The 12,530-nt window shown below is 39.5% G+C and overlaps 1 pseudogene; it reads right to left on the bottom strand.

Moving 5' to 3' along the window:
* Positions 1 to 79: 79 nt before the first annotated feature.
* On the bottom strand, positions 80 to 4,731 carry LOC127181487 (XK-related protein 8-like; annotated as a pseudogene).
* Between the last annotated feature and the right edge of the window lie 7,799 nt (positions 4,732 to 12,530).

Raw genomic sequence — 12,530 nt, forward strand, 5'->3', positions numbered from 1 at the left:
TATACTAGTATTGAATACTACTAACATTTATATAAAACAATATTTATTGAGTAATAATATTTGTTAAACAACAGCCATTATAAAAGTTGCTAGGCAATTCAGTCAAAAGTACAAAGGCAGCGCTCTGATATACAGCATTAAACTTACATAAAATATAACGTGATGAGATTTTGCCCTCAGCCAAAACTACTTGCTCTGGAGCAAATAACAGATTAATGAGACCAAAGACTTCCAGTTAGATTTACCCAAAACAAATGATCTCCCATGTATAACCACTACGAAGACATCAGAGGCAGCGGCAAATTCCAGAAGATTTGGCCGAGGTAAGGCTGCTCTCGGCGGGTTCGTGAGAGCTGAACGCCCGTTGACGTCCTGGATCTCCGAAAACAGAGGCAAATTTTCAAATACACATTTGTATAAACAAACCTCATATTCCAAGTCTAGTACATTCTCACCTAAACAAAAATCTTAAAACTACATTCCGTGACATAAAAATTGTATTACTTATAAAATTATAGTGGATGTGTGCGTCCGCAATGACACTTGCAGTGAGAAATACCACAAGCCAATCAGATTATATATATATATATATATATATATATGAATATCTCAACCAATCAGATTCAAGGGGCAGAAAGAACTCTTGTATAAATGAAAATAAAATTATCTGGCTCTATGTGGACAAAAAGTTACTTTTGGGTCTCTCTAATTAAATAGGTTACCATCTTGCTCTCTTAAATGTATAATTTGTTCACAGGTATGAAGTTCTGTCAAGAAACTCTAGATGATGCATCTGATTGGTTTCTTTTCACATTAGCAGCCAATGAGCTTGCTGCTTAACATTTAAATAGTTGGCTCGTGTTTGCTGTAGCAGTTGCAGCGCTTCAGAAACCCTTCCACTTTCCCAGCTCCATCTGTATATATCTGCTACAGGGTGATTTCATGTAGTTATATATGGGGGTTATTTAATATATGTGCAGCAGCAGTATTTCTTACATGTTCACAGCAGCATGTCTATGGTTGTATTAGCAGTAGTAAGTCAGCACAGTACAAACACATGAAAATTGTGATATATTACCATGCTAAAGTTTTCTTCCACTAAAACAAGGTATACTCTGTATAAAAACAGATAATAAATACATTTTTATAAATAAAACCTTAACTTGAAAAGTTCAACCAAGTACTAAAAGTAGAAATTAGCAGCCATGGTCCTGCTCCTCTGGAGGACTCCAGTGGTAGGCTGTGGAGGAGTTGCAGCTACATCTTCCGGGGTCAAATCTATGTCCATGTCATATGTTGCAGCTCTTCTGTACTTCCCTTTGGGTTCAGTGGGTTGATCTGTTTTCTCTTTATCACAGTTGGGATGACACCATTTGTAATATATCATTTTCACTAGTATTCCAACGACATACAAACCTAAGAGTGTCGGGATCACTACATAAGGATTCAAGGAGCTCCAGCAGCCTGCATACTCAAACACCTTCCAGCACCAGAGGCCCAGCAGCAGCATTGTGTCCAAAGCCATAAAAATATAATACAGAACCATCTTTAATTTTTTGCCTTCTGTCGATACGTTAAACCAGCTGAAGTACCAGATGAGTCCAACAGCAGCTCTGTAGAGCCATTCCCAACCAGGATGTTCCATGTAATTTGTTTTGTGTCTCCAGGCCACCAAAACCAGCAGCATCCATATGGACAGGAAGTGAGCTATGATGAAGCATGGCAATACACTGCAGAAGAGCGCCAGAGCAGTTACACGTGGAATGATCAGCAACAAGTTCCACAAGAAGTAGACGCCGGTGGAGATCCAGCTCATCTTGCTTTTTTTTCAGGAAGATAGATACGCATGCTGCGGTGGTACAAGGCAACACTACTGGCAATTGCAGCAGCTGATGTAAGGAATTTTAAACCTGAAATGAAAAACCATTGCATGAAATTTAACATCACATAAAAATGTAATATATATGCTTATAATTAGCCATGCTGAAACACTGAGAGACACAGAGCAGTGCCTCTGCTGAATGCATTGTTGTTTGGAATGAATTTGTTAAGTAAATTGACCAATGACTCATTCATAACAACAATAGCTGCACCTGAAATCACATTCTTTCTGAGTATGATCTCCAAAAACCAGTCATTTTCTAAAAAAAAAAAAAATGTATACACTTTTTAACCACAAATCTTGCACCAGCTCTGCGATGCACATGCGCATTTTCATGCATTACGTAATTATGTTGGAAAGGTCACTTGTGGTTAGTTCTTCGTCTGTGTGCTCCTGTTCAAAAAGGTAGGTTAAAGCGTAAACCTGCGGCTCGTTTTCTCCTCCAACTTCAAAATCGTCTGTTGTTTTACCTTTTTTTGTAGAGGGCATTTTATTTTCTTTGCATGTTCGCTTTGCACGTTCCACTGTGATTATGTAATCCATTAAGGCAAGCTAGTGCAAGATGAGCATTTGTGGTTAAAAAAAAGTATATATATGCAGTGTCATGTGAAAGTTTGGGAACCCCTTGCAGAATCGGTGAAAATGTGAATAATTTTAACAGAATAAGAGAGATCATACAAAATGTATAGTTATTTTTTATTTAGTACTGTCCTGAGTAAGATATTTTACATAAAAGATGTTTACATCCACAAGACAAAAAACTTAAAATAGCCCCTTTCAAAAGTTTGGGAACCCTTCGTTCTTAATACTGTGTGCGGTTACCTGAATTATCTACGACTGTTTTATTGTTTAGTGATAGTTGTTCATAAGTCCCTTGTTTATTGTGAACAGTTAAACTGAGCACTGTTCTTCAGAAAAATCCTCCAGGTCCTGCAGTGTCTTCAGTTTTCCAGCAGTGTATGATTTTAAGATCCAACTTTTCAGACTGAGGACAATTGAGGGACTGAAACACAACTATTAAAGTTCAAACCCCAGAAGGAAACACAATGCATTAAGAGCTGGGGGGTGAAAACTTTTGAACAGGATGAAGATGTCCAGATTTTTCTTATTTTGTTAAAATATCTTTTTTTTTTTTTTCCATTTAGTACTGCCCTTCAGAAGCAACAGAAGACACCTGCATGTTTCCCGAAAGACAAATTAAGTACAATTTACCTTGATCTTCAAATGTAAAAAGTTTTCACCCCCTGGCTCTTAATGCATAGCGTTCCTTCTGGAGCATCAGTGAATGTCTGAACCTTTTTTAATAGTTGTAGTTTGAAGGGGGTTATTTTAATAATTTCCATTGTTTTTTTTTTTTTTTTTTTTTTTTTTTTTGTCTTGTGGACTATACATCTGTTATGTAAAATATCTTACCCAGGAGAGTACTAAATAAAAAACATGCATTCTGTATGATTTCTCTTATTTTGTTAAAATTATTCACATTCCCACATATTCTGCAAGGCATTCCCAAACTTTTGCATGCCACTGTATATATAGAGAGAAAGAGAGAGAGAGAGAGAGAGAGAGAGAATATATACAATTTTTTTTTAGAAAATGACCGATTGTTTCACTAGATAAGACCCTTATTCCTTGGCTGGGATCGTGAAGAGCCCTTGAATCTGCATTGAAACTGCAATTTGGACAATTTGGACAATTGATCCCAATTTAAGTCCACTATATGGAGAAACTCCTGAAAAAACTTTACTTTTTTTAAATGAATAAAGAAAGACATGAACATCTAAGATGACACAGGGGTGAGTAAATTATCAGAAAATTTCAATTCTAGACTGAGGTGCTGTATATGGATTACAAAACTTGCAGTTTGTTCACATAATTTTGGATTTCTTCTTTTGAGAGCAGTCACAAGACCAACTATGAACTATGAATGAGACACAGAAGAATTCTGATTTGAAAGAAACAAAGTGTTCTGGATTTGAGACAGACCTGTAATAAACTCCAGCTCTCTTCTCTGTAGGATTATAGACATCATGAGTATGAGTTGTGGGGCACTTTCAGAAAATGTCTCAAATACACGAAGCATCTGAAAGTCTTGGTTCAGGTGCATAGCCATACCCTCTCCAAAACTATTAGTGTGACTAAGAAAATCCTTTGTGGAAGTCTCTATTACCCCAGAATACCTAGGAACAAAAAGTTTTTTTTTTTTTACTCAAGCAACAACTAATGTAACAAAACTTCACAATAGCCAGCAGTGAAGCCACGGTTTGGATTTTGTTCTACATTATGAAGCACTTGCTTTATTTTCATTTGTAAACATTTTTAGTTTTCATTAATATCTTTATATTTGTCATTTTGAAAGCTAACAAAAAACTTTGGTTTGGAAGTACATTAGGGTGAGTAAATGATGAAGTATCTTATTCCTGTAATAAGGAATGAAAATGAAAAGCAATTTTGTCACAGACCTGAGGCAGACTCCAACCTGCAAGAAGTGGAATGGTTTGATCAATGAATGCCTCATTGAAAATGTCTCCACTGTAGTCTCAAGCTTATCCAGTGAATCAGAGTACCAGAGCCAGCTGAACACCTGTAACAACACTGAAGAGCCCAGCAGCAAAAAGATCAGCACTGCCATAGACACATAGGACCCATCCTGATAGAATGACACAACAGTCCAAATGTCCAGCGCTATATCCAGCAGGAACGATACTAATCCCACCAAAGTAAACAGGTATTCCAAGAAATGAAAAAAAGTGAATCTCTCCTGAGTCTCCTCCATGATTTAGCCCAGTGTGAGAAACCTTACAGCTTGACCATCTAATGTTTTTCTTTGGAGATGCATATATATGCTGTTAAAAAGTTCTGAAACAGAAAGTAATGTTTCCACCAATCTTAAACGCCTTCCAAGCCACGCCTTTGAATGATCAGTCATGTGTCAGCTGTGTTGAACTGGATGACGTCAAAATACCACAAAGCGAAATATACCAGAATGCTCCGTATACTCCGCATATATAATTTTATGTCATACACCAATCGGTATATGCAAGGCGGCATCGAATCGAACACACATGAACACCTCCATATATAGTGAGTGATGTCATTTAACACAAACATGTGACCAAACTCACACGCATTGGTTCAGAGTGGGAAATGTCAAATATTTGCTCAGTATGTTTAATTTATAAATCTAAACTCCAGTACTGAGCAGTGATTCTCAGCCCAGTATATATAAACATAAAATGTACACCTCGAATGCATTGTATTTCAGTTTATATATAATTACATAAAAGTGTCTGCCAAATGTAAAATATGTACAAATGTAAATGTATCTGTCACTTTGCAATAAGGATAATATATCCATAAAATATTTGTCCCATTCAGTTTGGTTCAGTAATGTTGCTTTGTGGTAATAATTATAAATTCCACATGAAATCAGTAATCTGTTTACATTTGTATAATGAACAAAGTCCAGTGTAAGCAAAACGTGTTGAGAACTACATTTGCATCAAAGTGAAGTAAGCCTTTAATTGGCCAAAAACCTTTAATTGCTCAAAATAAATAAATAAATATAAATAAATAAAAAAATATTGGAATATTACAGTTTTTCCTCTATTGCTAAAACACTATAACCAGTTTTTGAACAGAATTCAGAAAACAGCTTTCAGGAGTGACACAAAGTCTGTTCACGTCTCTATGGTTAGATCAGTGTAGTCAATAATGTGCTTTTGACCTTCATTATGTATGTTTTGATGATGCTTTGTTGTAAATAAAATACAAATAGTCTAAAACTAAATATCCATGGCCGTTGTCACTCCCTCACATATTCCCTTTCAATCACAAAACATGTCTTAGAAAATTTAAATCAATATATTGTTTTCTGTAAATGAGTGAATGTGATGATTTTCACATCATTTTGTAGAAAATACTCTAGCCTACCACATCCCGTTCTCAAAAGTCTTGTGAACAAATGTTCTGAATGTGTTTCATGGCCTTATTTCAGTGACTTAAAAATTGTGGTTTTTCACTAACCACGCATAAACGTTTTCTCAGAAACACAAACATGTACATTAATGTTGCTTGCATATTATTGTAGCCCAGTTTGTGCTGATTACAATGTAACCAGACTTTAGCCGTGAATATGTTTTTAAGATACTGAAAAAAGCACAAATGTCAGGGAGCATCAAAACTTGACCCCAAACCCCAAACAGACCCCAGAGGGTTAAAACCACAAGAAGAAGAAATGAAACAGAACTCAATTCGTTACTTTCGCTCTGTTCTTGCACACTCCCAAAGCGTGCACAAGCAGAGACGTGTTTCGGACAGCGTGACATACGGAGTTAATTCTGTCATGTCTTCCCACATTTAAGATACATACGCATGGGGGTTTGCGGTTCTGTCGCTACATTGGAAATATTTCTGCTGCCGGTGAACGTCTTAAATTGCAAAGTCATAATGCCATTTTTTCAAAAAGCACACCCATTTCCCCGAACTATAAACACTATTCCCCCGCTTTAACACATGAGTCAGATTTGGTGAACTGTTCCTGTAAAACTCTACACACAAATCCCTACATTTCTCAATGCTTACACCATGTGGTCATTTAGAAAGTACTAGCATTCAATATTGAGCATTCAAAGTTTGAGCTCAATTAGCACACAATTACCCAAGTGGAAACACTGGGCGTCAAAATTTATCACACACCAATCAGAACCTTTGATGAAGATAAAAGGGCCAAAGTCATCTTACAGTTTGGTGCATTTCTCAGATCAGAAATGAAATTGTTAAAACTACTTGTTTAACCTCCACATCATCCAGTCACTTGTGCACATCATAAAATGTTGCGTTTGCTTTGAACGTTCATGCAACTGATTATGCAGCTGTTTTGTCTGTGGTTTCCTACATTATCAGTTCCTATTATCATGTTGCTCAAAATGTATTACATGTATATAGTTCTCTGTGCTATAGTCTTACCCCTCAAAACATCAAGTCATTAGCTCATCATACACTATATTGCCAAAAGTATTCGCTCACCCATCCAAATAATCGGAATCAGGTGTTCCAATCACTTCCATGGCCACAGGTGTATAAATCAAGCACCTAGGCATGCAGACTGTTTTTACAAACATTTGTGAAAGAATGGGTCACTCTCAGGAGCTCAGTGAATTCCAGCACGAAAACCGGTAATAAGTGTTGCTTGGAAAAAAAAATCACATGAAGAACACAGCAAATGTATGTATTTGCAAGTGTTTTAATCCTTAATTTATTGTGCTATAGAGTACAGCACAAAACAGCAAACAACAACAAAAATAATTATTCTGCCCCAGCATCTCGTCTTTGGTCTGGGACAGGCCAAACAAACTCCTCAACATCACAGACTAAATGCCAATCAGGGATATTGATTTAAAAAGGACCAGATGGGATTCACAGTTAAAAAAAAAAAATTAAAAAAAAAATACAATACAAAGTGAAATAGAAAAAAGAAAGAAATATGGGCAAAGACGGAAATTAGAAATTACAAATTACAAATTAGAAAGTCCACTGTCAGAATGTTTAACTCATGTGTCCTCTGTCTATATGCTTTCCAGTTGAAGGTTCATGAGATGTTGAGATGTACGTTATTTCAGCTATTTCAAAGAACTGCTTTATCATTGGTTGATCTGTAGTCTCTACATTACTGAAAGTCAATATTCACTTGAACAATTCATGGCAAATTTACAAAAAAGTAGAATAGAAATGTGTAGAATATGCTTGACAGTTTAAGACAACTAGATCAAAAATTTAGCATTTACTGTAAAGACATATGATGAGCTAATGACTTGATGTTTTGAGGGGTAAGACTGTAGCACAGACTGTAGCCCATATTGACAGAAAAACACAGAATTGTTGACATTTTTGCAGATTTATTAAAAAAGAAAAACTGAAATATCACATGGTCCTATATATTCAGACCCTTTGCTGTGACACTCACATATTTAACTCAGGTGCTGTCCATTTCTTCTGATCATCCTTGAGATGGTTCTACACCTTCATTTGAGTCCAGCTGTGTTTGATTATACTGATTGGGCTTGATTAGGAAAGCCACACACCTGTCTATATAAGACCTTACAGCTCACAGTGCAAATGAGAATCATGAGGTCAAAGGAACTGCCTGAAGAGCTCAGAGACAGAATTGTGGCAAGGCACAGATCTGGCAAAGGTTACAAAAAAAATTTCTGCTGCACTTAAGGTTCCTAAGAGCACAGTGGCCTCCATAATCGTTAAATGGAAGACGTTTCGGACGACAAGAACCCTTCCTAGAGCTGGCCGTCCAGCCAAACTGAGCTATCGGGGGAGAAGAGCCTTGGTGAGAGAGGTGAAGAAGAACCCAAAGATCACTGTGGCTGAGCTCCAGAGATGCAGTCGGGAGATAAGAGAAAGTTGTAGAAAGTCAACCATCACTGCAGCCCTCCACCAGTCGGGGCTTTATGGCAGAGTGGCCTGACGGAAGCCTCTCCTCAGTGCAAGACACATGGAGTTTGCTAAAAAACACCTGAAGGACTCCAAGATGGTGAGAAATAAGATTCTCTGGTCTGATGAGACCAAGATAGAACTTTTTGGCCTTAATTCTAAGCGGTATGTGTGGAGAAAACCAGGCACTGCTCATCACCTGTCCAATACAGTCCCAACAGTGAAGCATGGTGGTGGCAGCATCATGCTGTGGGGGTGTTTTTCAGCTGCAGGGACAGGACGACTGGTTGCAATTGAGGGAAAGATGAATGCGGCCAAGTACAGGGATATCCTGGACGAAAACCTTCTCCAGAGTGCTCAGGACCTCAGACTGGGCTGAAGGTTTACCTTCCAACAAGACAATGACCCTAAGCACACAGCTAAAATAACGAAGGAGTGGCTTCACAACAACTCTGTGACTGTTCTTGAATGGCCCAGCCAGAGCCCTGACTTAAACCCAATTGAGCATCTCTGGAGAGACCTAAAAATGGCTGTCCACCAACGTTTACCATCCAACCTGACAGAACTGGAGAGGATCTGCAAGGAGGAATGGCACAGGATCCCAAATCCAGGTGTGAAAAACGTGCATCTTTCCCAAAAAGACTCATGGCTGTATTAGATCATTATGTATTAGACAATAAATCTGCAAAAATATCAACAATTCTGTGTTTTTCTGTCAATATGGGGTGCTGTGTGTACATTAATGAGGAAAAAAAATGAACTTAAATGATTTTAGCAAATGGCTGCAATATAACAAAGAGTGAAAAATTTAAGGGGGTCTGAATACTTTCCGTACCCACTGTATCTCCATCAAAGGTTCTGATTGGTGTGTGATAAATTTTGACTCCCAGTGTTTCCACTTGGGTAACTGTGTGCTAATTAAGCTCAAACTTTGAATGCTCAATATTAAATGCTAGTGCTTTCTAAATGGCCACATGGTGTAAGCACTGAGAAATGTAGGGATCTGTGTGTAGAGTTTTGCAGGAACAGGTCACCAAATCTGACTCATGTGTTAAAGCAGGGTAATAGTCTTTATAGTTCAGGAAAATGGGTGTGCTTTTTGAAAAATGGCATTATGGTTTTGAAATTTTAGTTCAAAAGACTGGTTATAGTGTTTTAGCAATCGAGAAAAACTGTAATGCCGCATATTCTAAAAATAGACAGGCAGTGGAGCACGCTGAGTTGGCTCTCGAGGGAGCCGACTGTCCACATTGCGAAAGCTTCCTTTGTGGACACTTCACTCCCGGAAGGCTCTTTTCGAGGAGGGAGCTTTCACCAGCTTTCCCCAGCCGTGTAGCAGCTCCTCGTACCGGGAGGTTCAAAAACTGAGCATCGCTCATCATTGTTCCGAAGAAGGATGGAGGGCTGCGTCCTATTCTAGATCTGCATTGACTCAACCATTCAGTCATGAGGCTGAAGTTCAAAATGCTTACTGTCAAGCAGGTAGTGTCACAAATCAGATTCGAGGACTGGTTTGTGATGATAGATCTGAAGGACACATACTTTCACGGCTCCATCCTCCCTCAACAAATTCCTGAGGTTTGCTTTCAGGGGCAAAGCATTCCAATATCGGGTTCTTCCCTTCGGCCTAGCACTCTCACCCAGTACGTTTACGAAGTGTGTGGATGCAGTCCTGACCACTCTTCGTCTCCAGGGCATTCGCATACTCGGTTACATAGACGACTGGCTGATTTAAGTGCAGTCGGAGAGTCTAGCGGCTCGACATCGAGATGTCGTCCTCGCCCACATGAGAGCGTTGGGGTTAAGACTAAATGGCAAGAAAAGTGTGCTTTCTCCATCACAGAGGACCACTTATTTAGGCGTGGTGTGGGATTCGACCACGATGCAGGCACGGATCGAGTCGATCCCCGCAGTAGTCGTGAGAGTGAAGGAAGGTCACTCACTGTAAAGCAGTTCCAACAACTGCTGGGTCTGATGGCAGCTGCATCCAATGTGATACCTTATAGCCTGCAGCAAATGAGACCCCTACAGTGGTGGCTCAAAATCAAGGGGTTCTCCCCGAGAGGGAAATCAAGGAATCTAAATCAAGGCCCGGTGTTGGGAGTTCCTTGTCGCCACGTGACGCTAACGAAGGATGCATCCCTTACCAGCTGGGGGGCAGTCATGAGCGGCCGCCCTGCCCAAGGTCTGTGGAGCTATCACCATCTCAGCTGGCACATCAACTGTCTGGAGATTCTGGCCATGTTTCGAGCTCTGAAACACTTCCTCCCAGACCTAAGAGATCGCCATGTGTTGGTACGCACCGACAACACTGCTGTGGTGAATGAGATGCTGCGTCTCGAACCATACTTCCGGCATCCCTGCGAGCGCTTGCTTCATCCCCTGAAGCTGACGCCAGCTCCGCTGCACATGCTTTTAAGCTTCCTGGTCACTTATGCCACCCGCAAATGACGTCTCGCCCTTTGATTGGTCAGATTACGTATGTGTTCAGAGCATGATCTTGCTGTAGGCGTTCCGCTAGCATTTTCGGACGCAGCGTCTCATTCCCTCGGGGAACCAGGGTTACATACGTAACCTGGGATGTTTTTATTCACCTTGTTTACAAGTAGTGGAATGCACATGCATGTGTTATGGCATGGCAGAAAATGACATGGAAGAGACTACTTTTAAAGACTACTTTGCTGATCTCCTTTATCTTTGTGTGCTCATCACAGCCACAGCGTTACACAATGTGAATGATCTAAACTATATTTATATAAAGAGACTTGTTTAAATGCATAACTTAATGTATGAACACTAGTAATAGGCTACTGTTGCTTACTTCAGAACAACACAATAAAAAGGCATGTATTCTCTGTACTAAATGCTCAGTTGTCTAACAGAGAGTTAAATGAATACTAGCCATAATCTGAATTATTTACTAATACAGTAGCTGGAAAACTACATGGCAATAGTTTCTCAGAAACAACAAAGTAAATGAACCAGCAGGGTACATAAAGGACACTGAGAATAGTCTGGGTAAATTAATTAATACATCCACAAAACATTCAGTGGAAACCTGTCATAAAAGTCCCTGAACAGAACTGACGTAATATCATAACCCATGATATGTTATCTTAAATTAACACACCATAAGACAAAGTTGAACGAGCTAACCAATATCTGACTTTCCAGACTCATGACGCCAAACATTTCCATGCAAATAATCATAATGATATCAAAATGAAACTAGAGACACCAAATACATAAACTTTCCATAGTGAACATTCAATATTGGGTAATGTTATATTACTTACAACTGTCACACTCCTGTGGACTGTTTAGTTTGGTTTCTCTCTCTTGTGCCCATATTTGGTCGATCCTGTTTCCTGTCCTTGTTTAGTCATCATTAGTTTACCTTGTATCACCTGTGCCTTAATTAAGTTTATCATTATCACCTGTCTTTATAAGTTGCATTCTGTTCAGTGTTTGGTGTTGTCTGACCGGACCAGGACATGGTCCCCCTTTAAGGCTGGCAGAAAGGTTTTCAGGGCCTAAAAGACTGCCATCATTTCAAGGCAGCTGATATGTAGGGGTTGCCCTCGTACAGAGCGCCCCAGCCTGAGCTGGAGGCGCCTGTCGTAACTGCCTTCCTTCTGGAGGTCTGGCCCAGTTGGGTGCCTGGTTGAAACAGGTAAGAAGTTGTCCAGGGAGCCACAGAGGTGGGTTACCCTGATATAACACCGGCCAAGGCACCAGGCAACCTTTGAGCCGAAATACCTAGGAGGCAGCGACATGAAACTGAGCATCCTATAAAAGGCCCTGAGGGGACGCGAAGTCCCCGATATTAACAACACCAAGGTACATTCCCAGAATAATCCATGCTAGCATTTGAACTGAGTCTATAACTGAATTGATGTAACTGAATTGATTCTTAGTCCAAGACGTTCCAGGTGGTTGAGTAACAGTGACCTGTGAGCGATAAGTTCCCGTTCTGATCCAGCTAGCACCAGTTAATTGTCAAGGTAGTTCAATATGCGAATTCCCATCTGCCTCTGCCTTGTAAAAGTGCAAGGGGCTAGAGACAGTCCAAATGGTAGGAGGGTGTATTGATAGGCCACTCCCTCAAATGCAAATCTCAAGAACGGTCTGTGATGTGGGCTATGTGGATGTAAAAGTAAGTGTCTTTCATATTCACAGTCAACATCTTGAACGGCTATCTCATAAG

Source organism: Labeo rohita, chromosome 19 (assembly GCF_022985175.1).
Source record: "Labeo rohita strain BAU-BD-2019 chromosome 19, IGBB_LRoh.1.0, whole genome shotgun sequence".
Taxonomy (NCBI): Eukaryota; Metazoa; Chordata; class Actinopteri; order Cypriniformes; family Cyprinidae; genus Labeo; species Labeo rohita.